At 42.1% G+C, this 21354-nt stretch overlaps 1 pseudogene; it reads right to left on the bottom strand.

Annotated features, from left to right (window-relative positions):
* Positions 1-19461: 19461 nt before the first annotated feature.
* On the bottom strand, positions 19462-20960 carry LOC114625290 (annotated as a pseudogene).
* Positions 20961-21354: the final 394 nt, after the last annotated feature.

Below are 21354 nucleotides of genomic sequence, written 5' to 3'. Positions count from 1 at the left end.
GATCTGCTGAAGAACGTTGGTGTCTGTGTTATCTCGCGGGCGAGAACACGCCACCCACATATTGGTGCCGAAACCCGGGAAGAAATTTGAAGGTACCTTGCGGAGAAGGACCTCCCAGCCGGAGTTAAAAATAAAAGGAATCACTGCAGTGGAAGGCAGAATCAGCGAGGTATGTTTAATCCTGAATCTTTTCATATTTCCCCTAAGTCACAAACTGCAGTGGAAGCGTTGGCTATCCTGGTACCAGCTTTAATTTTATTTCTATTGCTGTTATATTGCTTTCACAGGTACGCCTGTTAAAATCTTGCCGCTTGAGCCGCCCCCCCCCCTTCTAGTAGAAAGTTGGTTCGGTCCGCTTTCCAGCAGTGTTTTCAATCCGGTGCGATTTTTCTTAAACAAGAGAAACTTGGTTCCGCCTTTCCTTTAGCTGCCTTGAGCCGCGGGCTTCAGCGAGCGAGCAGAGCCTTAATCCCGCCCCCTGCTGCGTGCCGCTTCAGGCAGCAGTTTTTACGAACAGACAGAGGCTCTGCACAATTAATTAGCCGCGAGTGAGCTACGGAGCGGAGTTTTTCTCGGAAAGTTAGATTCCCCCCTAAGATACAGCATGGGGTCCTCACAGTCAGTCGTGATGGGGCTCCAAACGCTCCTGGCACAACACAAACTGAAAGTTTCTGCTCATACATTGGAAAACTTTGTCAAAGAAATCGACAGAGTGACCCCTTGGTACGCTCGCACAGGAACGCTAACGCTTGCTTCCTGGGACAGGCTGGAACAGGACCTAGTTCGAGAACAGCAAAATGGAAAGTTAAGGCCAGGCACACACCCATTGTGGAAATTGATACAATCATGCTTGCAGGATCAGAAGTGTAGCTCAGCAATTGTGGCGAGTCAGGAAATATTAAAAGAGATTCAAGATAAAATATTGCCAGTAACTGTTTCTGGGAAGCGCTTTCAAGCTGGAGAAGACAGCTTGGGTAGACAGTCTACGAAAACTCCCCAGACGTCAGATCTGCGGGAGGGTGGTAGAGACCGAGAGTCTCTGGGAGAGTCTTTTGCGAAGAGAAAGCCTCTATATCCAGTAGAAGAATTACAAAATCTGAAATTATATGAATATGAATCGGGGAGGTCTGGCTCTTCCAAGCAAGAACCAGAGAGAGATGGAAAAATAGTCTGTTATGAGGCGGAAGGAGACGAAGAAGTAGTCCTCTTTGAGGCGGAAGGTTTCCATTCACGTGGGCGGCTGCAGCCGCAGAGTAGAGAACAAAGGGAGGCGGGGATTAAAAAGCGCGCGCTTACAGCTCCCCCGCCCCCCTGGAATTCCCAGGCAGCACTCCCTGCTGCAATTTTGAGCGCACCACCGCCTTATGCAGACAAGCGCGGTGCAACCACCTTCCTTTCAGAGGAAGATAAAAAAAAATGTTTCAAGCTTTTCCAGTGTTTGAAGCTCCAGAAGGAGGTCGTATTCATGCACCAGTAGAATATACTGCAATTAAAGAACTTGCTGAATCAGTTCAGAAGTATGGGGTTGATGCAAATTTCACAATTATGCAATTAGAGAGACTAGCCACTATGGCAATGACCCCAAGCGATTGGCAGAATACAGTGAAAGCTGCCCTCCCTAACATGGGACAATATATGGAGTGGAAGGCCCTGTGGCAGGACTCCTGTCAGACACAGGCAAAAGCCAATGCTAACACAGAAGACAATCAGAGACAATGGACATTTGATCTGCTAACAGGACAGGGGCAATATGTTAATGATCAGACAAATTACGACTGGGGAGCCTATGCCCAGATCTCTGCTGCCGCTATTAAGGCATGGAAAGCCCTTCCAAAAAGGGGAGAAGTAGGTGGACACCTAACAAAGATATTACAAAACCCCCAGGAGTCATTCTCAGAGTTTGTTGCTAGGATGACAGAAGCTGCAGGCAGGATCTTTGGAGACCCAGAGAAAGTCAAACCACTAATAGAACAGTTAGTATATGAAAATGCTTCACCAGAATGCCAGGCAGTAATTACCCCTAGAAGAAACAAAGGGTTAACAGATTGGATTAAAGTTTGCAGGGGTATTAGAGGCCCGCTGACTAACGCTGGTCTAGCTGCAGCTATCTTACAGAGCCAAGGCAGCTCAAATCCTGACAGCCATAAAATATGTTATAACTGTGACAAATTGGGTCATGTTAAACGAGAGTGCCGTGCTGCCACACAGAAAAGACGGGGACTTTGCAATAAATGCAAGAGAGGTTATCACCGTGCTAATGAGTGTCGCTCAGTCAGAGATATTAATAGAAGGTTTATTCAACATGATCCCCCACTATTCGAAAGAGAAGAAAATAATAAAAAAAAACGGAGTTCTGGGCCCAAAATCCCAGGGCCCAAAAGATATGGGATACAAGCCTACAGCTGGGAGACACCCCTAACTACAGAGCGACAAAGGGATCTGCAGGGCTAGACCTCCGCGCCAAATCCCAATACTTACTAATGCCACATGAGGGCGCGCAGCTTGTTACAGTTAACTTCAAAGGTCCCCTGCCTGAGAATAGTGTTGGCCTTATTCTAGGCCGCTCTTCTCTAACATTGAAAGGACTTGTGGTTCATCCTGGTGTAGTAGACCAAGATTATACAGGAGAACTTCAGGTTCTCTGTTCTTGTCCACAAGGCATATTTTCTATTTCCCCTGGAGATAGAATTGCTCAATTGGTTATTCTTCCAAGTTTACATAATTATTTCCTATCCACCGGGGTACCCAGAGATACCAATGGACTCGGTTCTTCAGGAACTGATTTTGCTCATCTGGTAGTTGATCTTAAAACTAGACCTACTTTGCAATTAACAATAGAAGGGAAGAACTTTACAGGAATTCTAGATACAGGAGCTGATAAAAGTATTATTTCCTCTAATTGGTGGCCTAAAACATGGCCAGTTACACAATCCTCCCACTCCTTACAGGGGTTGGGGTATGAGGCCAGTCCTGCAATCAGCTCACGTTCCTTAAATTGACAAACACCAGAGGGTCAGACAGGAAGTTTTACACCCTATGTGCTTCCTCTTCCTGTTAACCTCTGGGGAAGAGACATTTTACAGGACTTAGGACTGACACTAACTAATGAATATTCACAACAAGCCATGGAAATTATGAGAAAGATGGGATATAAGGAAGGAAAAGGCCTTGGCAGACGAGAACAAGGAAGATTAAGCCCAATATCTCAAGAAAATAATACAGGAAGACATGGTCTGGGTTTTCACTAGTTGCCATTGAGGGTTCATTGCCCATACCCTGGCTTACAGAGGAGGCTGTATGGGTACCTCAGTGGCCATTATCCTCTGAGAAATTAGAGGCCGCTACTAAATTAATTGAAGAACAAGTTAAAAATGGTCATTTAGAACCTTCTACTTCTCTTTGGAATACACCTATTTTTGTTATAAAAAAGAAATCAGAAAAATGGAGACTTCTCCATGATTTAAGAGCAATTAATGCACAGATGCAATTGTTTGGCTCAGTCCAAAGAGGTTTACCTTTGCTTTCAGCCTTACCCAGACAATGGAGGATAATAATTATAGATATTAAAGACTGCTTTTTCTCCATTCCCCTACACCCACAAGACAGACAAAGATTTGCGTTTACATTACCTGCTATTAATCACCTTGAACCTGATAAGAGATATCAGTGAAAAGTTTTGCCTCAAGGCATGGCCAATAGTCCTACTATGTGTCAGCTATATGTACAGATGGCCCTTGAACCCGTTAAGAAACAATTTCCTACCCTACTTTGGATTCATTTTATGGATGATATTTTAATATGCTACAAAGAGTTGGCCATTTTACAGAGATCATATCCCTTATTAATTGCTACATTAGAACAACGAGGTCTACACATTGCCACAGAGAAGGTTCAACTTTCAGAAGTTGGTTCCTTTTTAGGGACAGTTATTTATCCTGAGAAAATAGTTCCTCAAAAACTAGAAATTCACAGAGATCATTTGCACACCTTAAATGATTTTCAAAAATTATTAGGTGATATAAATTGGTTAAGACCATTCTTGAAAATTCCTTCTGCTGAATTAAAACCTTTGTTTGATATCTTAGAAGGAGATTCTCATATTTCCTCACCAAGAGCACTAACACCGGCTGCAAACCATGCCCTGCGATTGGTGGAGGATGCCCTACAAGAAGCTCAGCTAAAACGTATTGATGAGACCAAAACCTTTAATTTGTGTGTCTTTAAGACCAGACGTTTACCGACTGCTGTATTATGGCAGGATGGGCCCTTATTATAGATCCATCCCAATGCATCTCCTGCAAAAATTATTGAATGGTACCCAGATGCAGTCGCTCAGCTTGCCCTTCGAGGATTAAAAGCAGCTGTCACTCATTTTAGAAGAGAGCCTAAAGTTTTAATAGTGCCTTATACTGCACACCAGGTTCAAATATTAACTACTACCTCTGATGTTTGGGCAGTGTTAGTTACTTCCTTTAATGGCCAAATAGACAATCACTATCCTAAACATCCTATTTTACAATTTGCCTTAACTCAAGCCATTGTATTTCCACATATCATATCTCAAAAACCACTCCCAGATGGGGTAGTGGGATATACAGATGGGTCAAAAACAGGAATAGGTACCTATGTAGTTGATAATAAAGTCACTGCCAAACAATACCATAAAACTTCACCTCAAATTGTAGAATGCTTGGTGGTACTGGAAGTCTTAAAAACCTTTCCAGGCCCCTTAAATATTGTATCTGATTCTCTTTATGTGGTAAATGCAGTTAAAGTCTTGGAAGTTGCTGGACTAATTAAAACATCTAGCAAGCTCACAGAAGTTTTTCAAAAGATTCAATCTATCCTGGTTAATAGGAGACATCCTGTGTTTATTACACATATTAGGGCTCACTCAGGTCTACCAGGTCCAATGTCTCATAGAAATGATCTGGCAGATCGAGCCACAAAGTTGATTACTATTGCCTTATCCTCAAAATTAGACTCAGCCAAAGAATTTCATAAAATTTTCATGTGACAGCAGAGACGTTACGTCGTCGGTTTGATATATCTAGAAAAGAAGCTAGAGATATAGTTACTCAATGTCAGAATTGCTGTCAATTTTTACCAGTGCCTCATGTAGAAATTAATCCACGAAGAATTCGACCATTACAGATTTGACAAATGGATGTTACTCATGTCCCATCCTTTGGGAGACTTCAATATTTACATGTTTCTATTGACACCTGTTCTGAAATCATTTTTGCCTCCCCGTTATCGGGAGAAAAGGCAACACATGTTATCCAGCATTGCCTTGAGGCCTGGAGTGCCTGGGGAAAGCCTAAAATTCTTAAAACCGGTAATAGACCAACATATACTTCTCAGAAGTTTGGACAATTTTGTCGCCAAATGGAGGTGACCCACCTGACAGGTCTACCGTACAATCCTCAAGGACAAGACATTATAGAATGGGCTCATCGTACTCTTAAATCTTATATTTTAAAACAAAAAGGGGGAGTCGAGGAGGCTCTACCCCCAGTGCCACGAGTCACCGTTTCTATAGCACTCTTTACCCTCAATTTTTTGAATTTGGATAGTCAGGGCCATTCGGCTGCTGACCGTCACTGCTTAGAGCCTGATAGGCCAAAGGAGATGGTCAAGTGGAAGGACGTCGTGACCGGACAATGGAATGGCCCGGATCCTATATTAATAAGATCCAGGGGAGCTGTCTGTGTTTTTCCACAGGAAGAAGACAATCCATTCTGGCTACCAGAGCGACTGACGTGAAGGCTCGTGACGACTGAAGATGACACCCCGAAGATTTCATCTACAGATGCTTCCAGTCCTAATCTGGACCCTCCAGAATTGGGTTCCTAGTATATGGGGAGAACAACAATGGGCTATATTATCTGCTTTTCCTAAACCTATACCTGTTAGACATGATGCCATGGTATTTCCAAGATTTCTTACAACTAATAAAACCATGGGGCTACCTTATCTTCCCTATGATAAAACGCAGGCCCCCCTGGGAGAAAATCGTTCCTTGCCTGAACGGGGTTCTCTCTGTTTTCAGATTACTGAGACAGGAAACTGTATAACTCTCTCGAAGAGAACCTTGGGGTGGTTTTATGAAAAGAGAGACTGGGTTAAACTAACAACAAAAAGGAATAATAATGAAAAGGACAATAGTTATGTCAAAGAGTTCTCACAGTCCTTTTTACAACCAGCCATTTGGATAGATGGAACATTTTTATCACCCAAACTTATTGATGGAGAGCGTCCTCGTCAACCTAAGGTCTCTCCTTTTTGTAGTCTAGAAGATGAGGGAGCTGTTCTGACTTGGTCTGATTGTCAATCCAGAGTAACACGATGGGCAGATACCAATGAAACCTTTTCCTTTTCACCCAATATGTTGGGAGATCCTGGAGCTGGCGCAGTAATGAGAAAGGGTCCTTTTCTACAGAGTGTTAGTATGAATCCTTTTCACAAATGGCTACTCTGTGGAGTTAATGGCAGTTGTACTGACCTCAATTCACTAGCCTTTCTCCAGGGTGGAGCGACAGGAAGAACATCCTTTACAGGAGTTATTAATGGAACTATGGTGAAACAGAGTTCAGATCCGGTCCCTCAGTTGACAAATCCTATTCAGTTAATTACTGGAGTTAACAGGATCATTGTAAATCAAACAGTATTTTCACCTACACCAGTGTGTGTTTTTCCACCTTTCTTGTTTATTCTCTCAAACTCCTCATTTAAAAAATGCACTAATGATTCATGCATGATGTCTCAGTGTTGGACTGTTGGACAAGCTAAACGTGCCATAGTTGCCAGAGTGCCACGATGGGTTCCTGTTCCTGTTGAAACACCCTCTACTCTATCATTATTCAGACAAAAAAGAGACTTTGACATAACTGCAGCCATAATAACAGCGATATCAGTCACTGCCATTGCAGCTACAGCTGCTAGAATTGCTATGTCAACCAAAGTCCAAACAACAGCAGCCTTAAATCAGCTGTCCGCTACAGTGACAGAGGCAGCCAACTTCCATACTTCTGCCAATGCTGAATTGAAAGGCAGATTGATGATTGTTAATCAGCGCCTAGACTTGGTAGAAGAAAGAATAGATATCCTTTTTCAATTGGCACAACTGGGATGTGAGAGAAGTCTGGGAGCAATCTGTATTACTAGTGTTCAATATGAAAACTTTACTCGAGCAGCTAATCTGTCTAGACAATTGTCTCGTTACCTAGCAGGAGAATGGTCAGAAGGATTTGATGAACTTCTCGAGAAGTTGCGAGCAGAGGTGGCAGCCATCAACTCAACGCGTATGGACGTTTCGCTGACTGAAGGACTCTCCACCTAGATCTCTTCAGCCTTCTCTTTCTTTGAAGAGTGGGTGGGAGTAGGCATGTTTGGTACAACCCTGTGTTGTGGATTAGTGTTCATACTCTGGTTGGTTTACAACCTCAAAGCTCAACAGAAACGTGACAAAGTCGTGATTACCCAAGCACTTACAGCCTTAGAACAAGGTTCATCTCCCGAAATCTGGTTATCTATGCTAAAGAAATAGCCAACAAATAGATCCTCAGCTACTGCACCCCAAGGGTTCAGCCCATTGCATTGGGTCAGCGAGGAGTTTTAGTCTGACTGGTCCTTGTCTGTGTAGCTCTGGTACCTGAATATTGAGGCAAACAGCCCTTGCACCCCTAGGAGGTGACTCCATTGCACAGGGATGGGTGTTTGCATCTCTCTCGGTTTCCCCTAGCCTTTGCACCCAGAGGACTCGTTTCCATTACACCTGGTAAGGTGGGAGAGACTGTATCAAACTATTAGTCCTTGATCGCTTATTCCCCCATAATGAAATTTACTTGATCGGGCTTGAGTTTGAGTTATGATTGGTACCGTGCCAGACAGACCAAGGACAGCTCTATCTTTTGTCTCCAGGCCAGCTGCCATTGATCCCAATGACAGGAATAGGTTGATGCCATATGCCAGAGGTACACCAGGTGGTGTGAGTTTACCCCATGACGGGCATTACGAGTGGCCACAACCTGGGGCACACATTCAATGAATGCCAGGTGTGGGTGCGCAACCCTCGTAGCCTAAGACAGGGAGCTCACCATTCTTTGATGCTGGCTATGGGAGAACGTCAACTAGCCTAAGACACGGGAAATGGCCAGTGCCTGTGATTCTCATTTAAAACAAAAAGGGGGAGATGTAGAGAGCCGTGGAAAGCAGAGACATCTCTGGCAATCCGATGCTCTCACAAGTTCTGTAATTTACTGTCTTTGTGTGAGGGGAAAGCGCGCGAAGTCACAGCCCATCCCGGGGCATATAGGGTTTTATGGGCATTTGACCAACCGGGTATGTACACATCACTCCAGGGGGTATTTAACCAGGGCCTTCCCGGGGCTCGGGGCCTTTTCCGCCAGCCGGTTTTTACCAGCCGGCTTTTTCCCAGCGGGTCTTTCCTCTATAACATCGTAATAAAGATCTGCTGAAGAACGTTGGTGTCTGTGTTATCTCGCGGGCGAGAACACGCCACCCACAATCAAGGGATCTGTACTGCTGCCAAGAGACTCACCTGCAGTACTGGAAATCTTAGGTCTGCTGTGGGGTCCTTCACAGTGAGTCATGGCATGACAGCAAAAGAAAAGAAATGGAGACTTTAGCTAGAATTGCGATGCTGAAACAACCTAAAAGCAGCTAGGATATAAAAATACTTGGGATTTTGCCTCAGGTTTGTTATCACGGCCATTTTTATGAGATTCACATGAGAGATCGAATCTTGTGGTGGGCAGCTGGTGCTGGTCTCATCAGCATCATCCGACAGAGAGTGTCCAGCCACTACTGTAGAGGACCTTACAGCAAACTTCAAAGAAGCCAGCAGAGATGAGAGACACCTTCACTTGATTCTCAGCTGTGCCTCTTGTTTCTAATCAGATATTAGCCATGTGGCTATGGGTGTAAATTTTGCAACCAGCCAGACCAAGAGCTGAGAACTTCCCGTTAGTGGTTCTCAGTCTTCCTAATACTGTGACTTTTAGTACAGTTCTGAATGTTGTAATGACCCCAGCCACAAAATTAGTTTCTTTGCTACTTAGTAACTATAATTTTCCTACTGTTATGAATCATAATGTAAATATCTGATAAAAAGGCTGATATGTGACCCCCATCGGGTTTCGACCCTCGAGTTGTGAACCACTTCCCTTGGGCAAGTTGCTTAGCTTCTTTGATGTTTTTCTCTTATTCTTAATGTAAATGTTTGTGAGAGTGTCACGATTAATCTTTAAAATAGCGAAAATCTGTTCTTGATGACTAACATGTACTAAATGCTCAGCAGATTGTAGTTGTCATTGTGAGCAGAAAATTATATTATACCCATCCCCTCAACATGGAAAGTATAGTATTACTTCAGTTCAATGCCATGCTCTAGATAATACTAAATTCTTTCCTGTGAGGAATATAGAAGGTAGTGTGCTGACCTGTTTCTCATTTGCTGAGAATATGAAAATTTCTAAGTAGCACAAAGGTAAATAATTTCCAAGGATCCCAAGAAATGTATCTATTGTTACCAAACACCTTTGGAGATCTTTCAATAAATAAATATTGGTTCCCACATCCAGAGACTCTCACGCAAACCAGACCAAGAACTCTCCATTTGTAAGAAGTTCCCTCCTTTAAGTGATGCTGATACAGGTTTATTATCACAGGTCCAGGGTGTTTTCCATGAATTTCCAGTGATGTATCATGAAGGACCACAGACTATGTTGATAAACTTGCTTTACAGCCAAACATGGAAACTGGTGAAGGTAGAAGATGCTAAGGAGGCTAGCTGGACTTGGGTAGGGATGGATGTCAGTATTCTGTCTAAACTCCACCTCCACAGTTACCTGGATACAGCTAGGTAAGCTCCTCCCCTCAGTTACCTGGCAACAGCCAGGTAGGGCTGCCCACTATAAAAGGAGGTGCCTGCCCCCTTCTCACTCTCTTGCTCCCTCGATCCCTTGCCTGCAGGTTTTCTACCCCCTTGCCCCTCCCCACTTCCCTTCTCCCTCTCCTCTCTCCATGTGGTCATGGCTGGCATCTACTCCTCTACTTCTGCTCTCTCTCTCTCTCTCTCTCTCTCTCTCTCTCTCTCTTCCTCCCTCCCTCCTTCTACTACCCTCCTGGCTCCCCTCCCTATGCCCTGAATAAACTCTATTCTATGCTAGTCCCTCAGGGAGATGCCTCAACATAGGCCCGCTGAGACATCTCTTCCATCATTGGTCCCCATTATCCTTCAATGGAAACAAAAGACAAGAAGCTGGATGCTGATCTATAAGACAGACCATCAGGAAGCTAATAGAAGAGGGTGATGACTAGACCACTGGAATCATGACTGAATATTGAGGTGACCAGACCACTGGGACCATGCCTGCCTACTAAGCCTCATGACACAAATATGTACTTAGTGGTAGAGCACCCTGGCATATTGAACTCTACTCCTAGTTCTGGACATGTTTGGATTCTTATCCAGTCACCACAGTATTGAAAGGCTCCTACTTCTGAATCAATGATTGTCTTATACAAATCCCAAAACAGATGGGAAAACACCATTGAAATCATGAAAGAAATCAGACTACTCTTTGATTTAGGATAAAGAATCATTAAGATGTTTTTATTTACACCTAAGACCATTGACTTTCCCTACTTTCTCATTCCAGTACATTGAAACTGCCCTGTCAAACTTCTTAACATACCTATAAGGTGCTTTGTCCTTGGCAGTTCAATAGCAGCTCTTCAATATTTTGAATCTAGTCATTAGATGAATTAGTCCATATTGAGGTGATGTTTATTTCCTGGTACACCAGAGACTGTTTTGTGGCATGCTTATGATATATTTTTTTCAAAATGTAAAGCAAATAGCGTGTGCTGATTAACTGAGAGTAAGACTTTACTTAACCAATGGTATCTATATATCTATATGTATATCAAGGTATTGATAATAGAAATAGAGATAGATAATACCGAATTGATCAGTGTCTATTATCCTCTGAACATAACATGAGCATAATTTTATGCCCAATGCCTGCTTTGGCCATTTATAATATGCCCTTCAGACTATACCAGAGCTTCAGCCATTGCTTGAACAGCTAAATGACCAGAAAACTTGTACAAGGAGGCTTAAAATTTAAATCTCAGTGAATATCTTCAAACCAGTTCAGTAGACAGATGCTGCAGGATCAAATTCTCTCCATCCTCATCCCATCATAACAATGTAAATCCATCAATTTACCTGAACTACCTATGCCACCTGGCTTGTTGTTTCACATGTACTTACCCAGATCTGACAGAAGTTGACCCTAATCTAAACTCTAAAATGCTCCAAAATCAAAAATGCCATGAAAGAAAATGACAACCAGGATAAAAAAGTGCTGCTTGACTTCATATTGAAGGCCATAGTCAAAATGCTTGTATCTTAAAAACAGTGCAATTGGATTGGAGAGATGGCTCATTGGTTAAGAGCACTCACTGTTCTTTCAGAGAACCAGGGTTAAATTCCTAGCACCCACATGGTGGTTAAGGATGATATTTAACTCTGTCTCAGGGAATCCATCTCCTTCTTCTGGCCTCTATGGGAAGCAGATATGTACATGGTGAACAGATATACTCACAGACAAAAATGACCATACACAGACAAAATAAATAATAAATAAATAAACATATTTTAAAGTACAATTATACTTATGCTGTGTGTGGCATACATAGAACATAAATAGCTTTTGTGTTTAAATATGACTTCATTCCATAACATATCTCATGATGTACATTCACATATACCTAAATAAAAATGAAGCTCTAAATCACTTCTAATTTCACACATTTTGGATAAGGCATAATCAACCTTTATTTTCACTCTATGATAGATCATGTTTTCTTATATAGCTGTGTGTGATCATGACAATTTAATGTAGGAAACGTGGGCTAAAGATTTAATGGTGTCTTTGGTTTCAAAATTGAAACTCCTTGTCACGTCTTTATGCCCAGCAGCATTTACCCTCTGTTGAGTTTTGGTGTTTTGCTATGCTAAATACTGGTTGCTCCCAAAGACCATGAGTAGACCCTGGGGATACTATGTAACCTTGCCCTCCCAAGGTATTCCTGATCAGTGAATAAAGATACAAACAGCAATAGCAGAGCAGAGGTTTAGGGTTTGGGGGCTTGGGGTTGGAAGAGAACCATAAGGTGGGGAAAAAAAAGAAGGTGGAAGGAGGGGAAGCCACCATGGAGTGAAAATCGTAAAATACTTGCCATGTGGGTTGGCTAATTAGAGTTAAAAGCAGTCCAGAAGAAACATGGTAAATTATATAATGTGATTATTGGCTGGGAGATAAACATAATAGCATAGAGGATAGATATCTGCCCAGCTCTTGTGCTGATTAAGGCTTATTATAAATATAAATGTTGTGTGTCTTTTATCCAGGAACTAAATGGTCAAAGGCAGAGTACAAACCCTGGGTTGGGATTAAATATTTCGACAACAATTCTCTGGCTGCCTAAGTCTCATACAAATCTTATATGAATCAACATATACTTCCTTGATCATTAGCTACATTTAGAATTTTGATTCCTGGTAATTGTGATCATGATTTAGGGTACAAATACAGTTTTATTTTGCTTTGTTTTCTCATTTCCAGCACTGGAAATTTTAGTATGAAGTTTCTTTGGTCTTTTGTTTTTTTAGATTTTTTTAAAATTGGATATTTTATTTATTTACATTTCAAATGTTATCTGCTTTCCAGGTTTCCCCTCTGCGAACCCCCTATCTCATCCCCCCTTGTCCTGCTTTTTTGAGGGTGCTCCCCCACCCACCAACCCACCACTGCCTCACCACCCTAGCATTCCTCTACACTGGGATATAAAATCTTCACAGGACCAAGGACCTCCCCTCCCATTGATGCCAGATAAGCCCACTTCAGCTCCTTCAGGTCTTCTCCTAACTTCTCCTTTGGGGTCCCTTTGCTCAGTCTGATGCTTGGCTGCGAGCATCTGCATCTGTATTGGTCAGTATCCAGCAGAGCCTCTTAGGAGACAGTTGTATCAGACTCCAGTTAGCAAGCAGGCCTTGGTATCAGCAATACTGCCTGGGTTTGGTGTCTGCATGTGGGATGGAGCCCCAAGTGGGGCAGTCTCTGGATGGCCTTTCCTTCAGGCTCTACTCCACTCTTTGTCCCTGTATGTCCTTTAGTCATGAGCAGTTCTTCATTAAAATTTTGGAGATGGGTGGGTGTCCCCATCCCTCAACAGGGAGGCAACATCTAAACTCTGGATATGGTCTCAACAGGTTCTTCCTCCCTTTTGTCAGATATTTAAGCTAATTTCATCCCCGTTGGGGCCTAGGAGAATCTTGCTTTCCTGGCATCTGGGACTTTCTGGTTGCTACCCCCCAATTTCCCATCCCCCATTGCTACACACCTCTGTTCAATTTCCTGACCCTCTGTACATCTCCATTTCCTCCCGTACTTGATTCTGCCCCTTTTATTCCCTCCCTCTCTTCTCTTCCTGCCAAGTCCCTCCCACCCTCTACTTCCCTTGATTATTTTGTTCCCCCTTCTAAGTACGACTGATCCACTCTTTGATCTTCCTTCATCTTGAGCTTCATGTGGTCCCTGAGTTGTATAGTGGGTATTTCACAGTCTTTGCCTAATATCCAATTACCAGCAAGTACATACCATGTGTGTTCTTTTGTGACGGAGTTACCTTGCTCAGGATGATATTTTCTAGATCCATCTATTTGCCAGCGAATTTCATGAAGTCATCGTTTTTAATAGCTGAGTAGTATTCCATTGTGTAAATGTACCACAATTCCTGTATCCATTCCTCTGTTGAGGGACATCTGGGGTTGTTTCCAGCTTCTAGCTATTATAAATAAGGCTGCTATGAACATAGTGGAGCATGTGTCCTTATTACATGTTGGAGCATCTTCTGGGTATATGCCTAGGAGTGGTATATACCCGATGTCCAATTTTCTGAGGAAGTGCCAGACTGATTTCCAGAGTGGTTGTACCAGCTTGCAATCTCACCAACAATGGAGGAGAGTTCCTCTTTCACCATATCATCACCAATATCTGCTGTCACTTGAGTTTTTGACCTTAGCCATTCTGACTGGTGTGAGATGGACTCTAATGGTTGCTTTGATTTGCATTTCCCTGATAACTAAGGATGTTGAACATTTCTTTCAGTGCTTCTTGGCCATTTGAGTTTCCTCAGTTGAGAATTCTCTATTTAGCTCTGTTCCACATTTTTAATATGGTTATTAGGTTCTCTGGAGTCTAACTTCTTGAGTTATTAGTATATATTGGATATTAGCCCTCTATTGGATGTAGGATTGGTAAAAATCTTTTCCCAATCTGTTGGTTGCCATTTTGTCCTATTGACAATGTCCTTTGATTTACAGAAGCTTGACAATTTTATGCAGTCTCATTTGTCAATTTTTGATATTAGAGTATAATTTATTGGTGTTCTGTTTAGGAAAATTTCCACTCTGCTTATGTGTTCCAGGTTTTTGCCTACTTTCTCTTCTATTAGATTCAGTGTATCTGGTTTTATGTGGAGGTTTTTATCCACTTGGACTTGAGCTTAGTATAGGGGAATAAGAATGGGTCAATTTGCATTCTTCTTCTACACGTTGACCACCAGTTGAATCAGCCCCATTGGCTGAAAATGCTGTCTTCTTTTCCACGGGATGATTTTAGCTTCTTTGTCAAAGATCAAGTGACCATAGGTGTGTGGGTTCATTTCTGGGATTTCAATTCTATTCCATTGACTTGCCTGTTACTGTACCAATACCATGCAGTTTTTGTCACTATTGCTCCATAGTACAGCTTGAGGTCGGGCATGATGATTCCCCCAGAAGTTCTTTTATTGTTGAGAATAGTTTTCGCTATCCTGGGGGTTTTTTTATTCCAAATGAATTTGAGAATTGCTCTTTCTAACTCTATGAAGAATTGAGTTGGAATTTTGATGGGGATTATATTGAAACTATAGATTGCATTTGGCAAGATGGCCATTTTTACTATATTAATCCTGTCAATCCATGAGCATGGATTTCCATCTTCTGAGGTCTTCTTCGATTTCTTTCTTCAGAGACTTGAAGTTCTTGTCATACAGATTTTTCACTTATTTTGTTAGAGTCACACCAAGATGTTTTATATTGTTTGTGAAGGGTGTCATTTCCCTAATTTCATTCTCGTCCCATTTATCCTTTGAGTATAAGAAGGCTACTGATTTGTTTGAGTTAATTTTATATCCAGCTACTTTGCTGAAGTTGTTTATCAGATGTAGGAGTTCTCAGGTTGAATTTTTGGGGTCACTTAAGTATACTATCATGTCATCTGCAAATAGCGATATTTTGACTTCCTCCTTTCCAATTTGTATCACTTTGACCTCCTTTTGTTGTCTAACTGCTCTAGCTAGAATTTTAAGTACTATATTAAATAAATAGAGAAAGAGTGGGCAGCCTTGTCTAGTCCCTGATTTTAGTGAGATTGCTTCAAGTTTCTCTCCATTTAGTTTGATGTTAGCTACGAGTTTGCTTTATATTGCTTTTACTATGTTTTGGTATGGGCCTTGAATTCCTGATCTTTCCAAGACTTTTAACATGAAGATTGTTGAATTTTGTCAAACACTTTTTCAGCATCTAATGAAATGATCATGTGGTTTTTTTTCCTTTGTTTTACATCATTTATTACATTAATGGATATCCATATGTTGAACCATCACTGCATCCCTGGGATGAAGCCTACTTGATCATGGTGAATTATCCTTTTGATGTGTTCTTGGATTTGGTTTGCAAGAATTTTATTGAGTATTTTTGCATCAATATTCATAAGGGAGATTGGTCTAAAGTTCTATTTCTTTGTTGGGTCTTTGTGTGGCTTTGGCATCAGTGTAACTGTGGCTTCATAGAATGAATTGGGTAGTGTTCCTTCTGTTTCTATTTTGTGGAACAGTTTGAAGAGTATTGGTATTAGGTCTTCTTTGAAGGTCTGATAGGATTCTTCACGAAACCCATCTGGTCCTGTTTTTGTTGTTGTTGTTTTGTTTTTGTTTTTTTGTTTTTTTTTCTTTTTGGTTGGGATACTTTTAATGACTGCTTCTATTTCTATAAAGGTTATCGGAATGTTTGGATGGTTTATCTGCTCCTGATTTAACTTTGGTACTCAGTATCTGTCTAGAAAATTGTCCATTTCATCTAGATTTTCCAGTTTTGTTGAGAATAGGCTTTTGTAATTGGATCTGATGATCTTTTAAATTTCCTCAATATCTGTTGTTACATCTCCCTGTAACATCTCCCAAGTTTTATGTGTCAACTTGACTCAGGCTGGAGTTATCACAGAGAAAGGAGCTTCAGTTCAGGAAATGCTTCCATGACATCCAGCTGTAAGGCATTTTCTCAATTAGTAATCAAGGGAGGAGGGCCCATTGTGGGTGGTGCTATCCCTGGGCTGGTAGACCTGAGTTCTATAAGAAAGCAAGTTGAGCAAGCTAGGGGAAGCAAGCCAGTAAGAAACATCCCTCCACAGCCTCTGCATCAGCTCCTGTATCCTGACCTGCTTGAGTTCTAGTCCCGACTTCCTTTGGTGATGAACAGCAACTTGAAAGTGTAAGCTGAATAAACCCTTTCCTTCGAACTTGCTTCTTGGTCATGATGTTTGTGCGGGAATAGAAACCCTGACTAACTGGCATCAATGGGTGGAGAGGCCTTTGGTCCTGTGAAGGCTAGATGCCCCAGTGTAGGGGAATTCGAGGGCATGGAGGCAAGAGTGGTTGGGTGGGTGGGGCAACATCCTCATAGAAACAGAGGAGGGGGGATAGGAAGTTTCAGGGGAGGACTGGGAAAGGGGATAACATTTGAAATGTAAATAAAGAAAATATCCAATAAAAAATATTAACAAGAAAGAAAGAAAGGAAGGAAGAAGAAAGGAAGAAAGGAAAAAAAGAAAAAGAAAAAGTCAAATTGTTACCAGCATAATGGGGTATTCCTGTGACAACCTGATCATGTATTGGGGAGGACTGTAGAAGGAGTTTGGAACTTAGTGCTAGACGAGCCATTGGGATGTTAAGAGCGTTGTACGATGTTCTATAGGAGCTTGGAAGATAATGTTGAGAACAGTGCAGAAGATAGAGGGCTGGCTTATGAAATTTCAGAGGGAAGATTAAAGACTCTTATCAGGCCGTTGTTGTTTTGACTGTGAAAAATTGTATGGTTTTGGTTAGCTGGGGCTGAAGAATAAGCTGTGGTTAACAAGATACCAGAACTACTAAAGCGAAACTGTTGCATTACTGGAATCATTGATGCTGGTTAGCTAGAGCTAAGAAATTCTTGACCTGTATCAGTTAGAGTCAATACAATAAAACAAACACAAAATAAAGAAAGAAAAGAAATCAGCGGTGATTAAGAAGAGATCAGCATTATTGAGGTGAAATCACCTAGGAAATGTTTTCTGAGAGCAAAGAGGCTGTTTTCCAGAAATAGCCAAGGTTGTACTTTGTGCTGTGGCTGGACTTGGTAATGTGTAAGAATCACCCAGGTGGTACTAGTTTTGAAGGTATGAAAGAGTCATGAAGATCAGCTGAGGCTTCGCACTGTGAGAGGCCATGGAAAGCCATTGGTGAAGGTGCAGCCTCAGTTGCAGTTGATGGCCCAGGACTGAAAGGGTCATGCAAAGGAATTGAGGCTTGGCACCATGAAGAGAGCCTATGAGAGGCTATTGATAAAACCTAGTTGCAGCGGAAGACAGCAGTGTTTTAGAGATGCCAGTACCATGAGATGACCATGATCACCAAGAACAGCAGCAGCAGTAGAGTATGGGCAGCTGGAGCCTGGACAAGGTGTGTGCTACAATGGTCAGGGCTGGAGAAGTGACCCAAGCCCTTGGAGGAGTCCAGTAGATCGTGAGTTGGATCCCAGACATTAGACAGTTGGAGTTTGATTTTGCTTTTGATTGTGACTGTGCCCTGATATTTTTCCCTCTTGAAGGAAGAAAGTACTTTAGTAAAGCTCAGAGTTAAGAGACTTTTAATAGTAAAAAGACTTTGAATTCTAAAAGCGATTGGATATTTTAAAGGGATTAGAATTTTAATATGTAAGAATTTGCAAAGACTATGGGACTTGTATCCTGTATTCTGTATCCTGACCTGCTTGAGTTCAAGTCCTGACCTCCTTTGGTAGTGATGAACAGCAATTTGATAGTGTAATCTGAATAAACCCTTTCCTCCTCAATTTGCTTCTTGGTCATAATGTTTGTGCAGTAATAGAAACCTGACTAAGACACTCCCTTTTCGTTTCTAATTTTGTTTATTTGGATACTGTCTGTGTCCCTTCTGGTTAGTCTGGCTAAGGGTTTATCTATCTTGTTGATTTTCTCAAAGAACTAGCTCCTGGTTTTGTTGATTCTTTGTGTAGTTCTTTTTGTTTCTACTTGGTTGATTTCAGCCCTGAGTTTAATTATTTCCTGCCATCTACTCCTCTTGGGTGTATTAGCTTCTTTTTGTTCTAGAGCTTTCAGATGTGCTGTCAAACTGCTAGTGTATGCTCTCTCTAGTTTCTTTTTGGAGGCACTCAGAGCTATGAGTTTTCCTTTTAGCACTGCTTTCATTGTGTCCCATAAGTTTGGGTATGTTATACCTTCATTTTCATTAAATTCTAAAAAGTCTTTAATTCTTTATTTCTTCCTTGACCAAATTATCATTGAGTAGACCATTGTTCAGCATCCATGTGTATGTGGGCTTTCTGTGGTTTTTGTTGTTGTTGACGACCAGCCTTAGTCCGTGGTGATCTGATAGGATTTATGGGATTATTTCAATCTTTTTGTATCTACCCAGGCCTGTTTTGTAACCAATTATATGATCTATTTTGGAGAAGGTACCATGAAGTGCTAAGAAGAAGATATATCCTCTTGTTTTAAGATGAAATGTTCTATATTTATATTGGTTAAATCAATTTGGTTGATAACTTCTGTTAGTTTTCACTGTGTCTCTGTTTAGTTTCTGTTTCCATGATGTGTCTATTGATGAGAGTGTAATGTTGGAGTCTCCCACTATTATTGTGTGAGGTGCAATGTGTGCTTTGAGCTTTAGTAAAGTTTCTTTTATGAATTTGAGTGCCCTTGCATTTGGAGCATAGATGTTCAGAATTGAGAGTTCATCTTGGTAGATTTTTCCTTTGATGAGTATGAAGTGTCCTTCATTATCTTGTTTGATAACTTTTGGTTGAAAGTCAATTTTATTTGATATTAGAATGGCTACTCCAGCTTGTTTCTTTTACCATTCGCTTGGAAAATTGTTTTCCAGCCTTTTACTCTAAGGGAGGGGGAGGGGGAGGGGGAGAGGGAGAGAGAGAAATGAATATATCCATGAAGGATCCTGAATTGTAAGTTTACAAAATAACAAGGGTAACACTGGGCACAGTAAGAGTTCCGAACTTCAGTAGCCAGGCTAATCTGGCCTCTCCCTGCGATTCTGTCTGTGCTCGCCCTTGGAGTCCTTGCCAGGGCCAAAACCACCTCTGTCCCTACCACATCGGCCCCTTCTGAAGCTCCCGCAGTCCCTGACTTGGCCCCGGTAGCTGCCCAGATCATATCCTCCTCTGCCACATCGATGATCTCCGTAGTTTCCCTCCTTATGACAGCCTCCTGGTCCCCCTTCTGAGCCATCTGGCTTAGGTGACTTATACTGGTTGCATTCATTTCTCCAGGAGAAGTTCATATTCTCACGCGCAGGATAAGGACAGGTCCAATCCCCAGCTCGTTGCTGTCCTCCACCTCTACCGCCCCCACTAAGGAATCATCCCCAGCCACCGCCACCACTGCCACCTCCTCCATAGCCTATACAGTCCATGGGTCCTCCTCACCCTCCGCCTCCATGACCATTTCCACCACCTGGATTGAAGTCAGCTCGCTGGGTGGGTAGCAAATGAAACTTTAATAAGATTCCCAGAGAATTCTTTACCATCAAAGCAGTTGATAGCTGCTTTAGCAGAAGGTGGGTCATCAAATGAGACTGTAGCCTCACCCTTCAACTTGCCAGTTTCCCTGTTTGTATACAAATTAATCGTAGGCTGTCCAGTAATCAGCCACAGATACAATTGTAACATTCTCCCCTAAGCCTTGCACGAAGATGGTATTGTTGTCTGAATTATCCTGTTCAGAATCATGATGAGATCCTTGTTCCCAAGAACTACCAAATTTACTGAAGCCATCACAGTCACTTCTGCCCATTCCGCCTCTGCCTCCTCCATGGGCTCTAGATTCATAGCCACCACTCGATTGTAACCACATTCACCAGCCCTGCCATGGCCCGCACAATCCTGCTGTCCTCTCCCGTAGCCACCATCACTGCCACCATTCTCGTCCTGATTCCATAACCACCACCGCCACTGCCGCCACTCATAGAGGACTGATCTTGGTCATGGTTGCCTCCACCACCCCCTCCACAACCTCCATTGCTGCCGTTGTACTGGTTCTGTTTTCCATAACCCTGAAGTAGGTTATAGTAGCTTTGTTGCTGTCCATCATAGCCAGACTGTTGACCATAGCCTCCACTTTGGGACTGTCCACAGCTGCCGATCTGAGAACTGCCACCATAACTCCCTGAGGTGCTGCTAGGAGCTGGCTGTTGGCCATAGCCAGGGTAGGAGGACTACTTCCCATAAAAAGATTGGGAACTTTGGCTGTTGCCATAGCCACCAGTAGAACCATATCCCTGGGAAGCTGACTTAGTTCCTTCCATAGCCTGTGTTTTGGGTCTGTCCATAAGAAGAACCATAGCTGCTCTGGCTGTATCCTTAAGTGTCAGTTGATTGACCATAACCACTGTAACTCTGCTGGCCATAGGGCTGATTGGTCTGTTGGGAGTAGCCCTGCCCAGGCTGCATAGGTAAGGTCCTGTAGAGTTGCTCGTTGGGTATAGTTGTCTGAAGCTATGTCCTCATACATTCACACAAGCTCACCAAGCAGCAGGATTCCAGATGACTGTGAAGGAACACCATGAGGACTGAGCCACTATTAAGAATTCTGAAGAAAGCTTGAACCATGGAGATTTAGATTATCTGGAGAACTTAAGAACAGATACTGTTGTTAAACTAAAATTTGACACCTCATATTGCTAAGAGTTAAAGCTGGGTGATGATTAAAAAGTGTTTCAACGTACTGTCCTCTCTGCTGTTGAATGTGTTGGCCAGCTTCATAATCGTAGAATAAAGTATTAAAAGCTAAAGTCTCAGTCCAGTTGAGGTGTGTACGTGTGTGTGAATGTTATTATGGAATGGGTTTTGTTCCTTTGCTATTTTATTTTATTTTATTTTATTTTATTTTATTTTATTTTATTTTA

This window comes from Grammomys surdaster, unplaced genomic scaffold, assembly GCF_004785775.1.
Source record: "Grammomys surdaster isolate TR1022 unplaced genomic scaffold, NIH_TR_1.0 61, whole genome shotgun sequence".
NCBI lineage: Eukaryota > Metazoa > Chordata > Mammalia > Rodentia > Muridae > Grammomys > Grammomys surdaster.
This window is presented reverse-complemented; position numbering and strand designations above follow the sequence as displayed.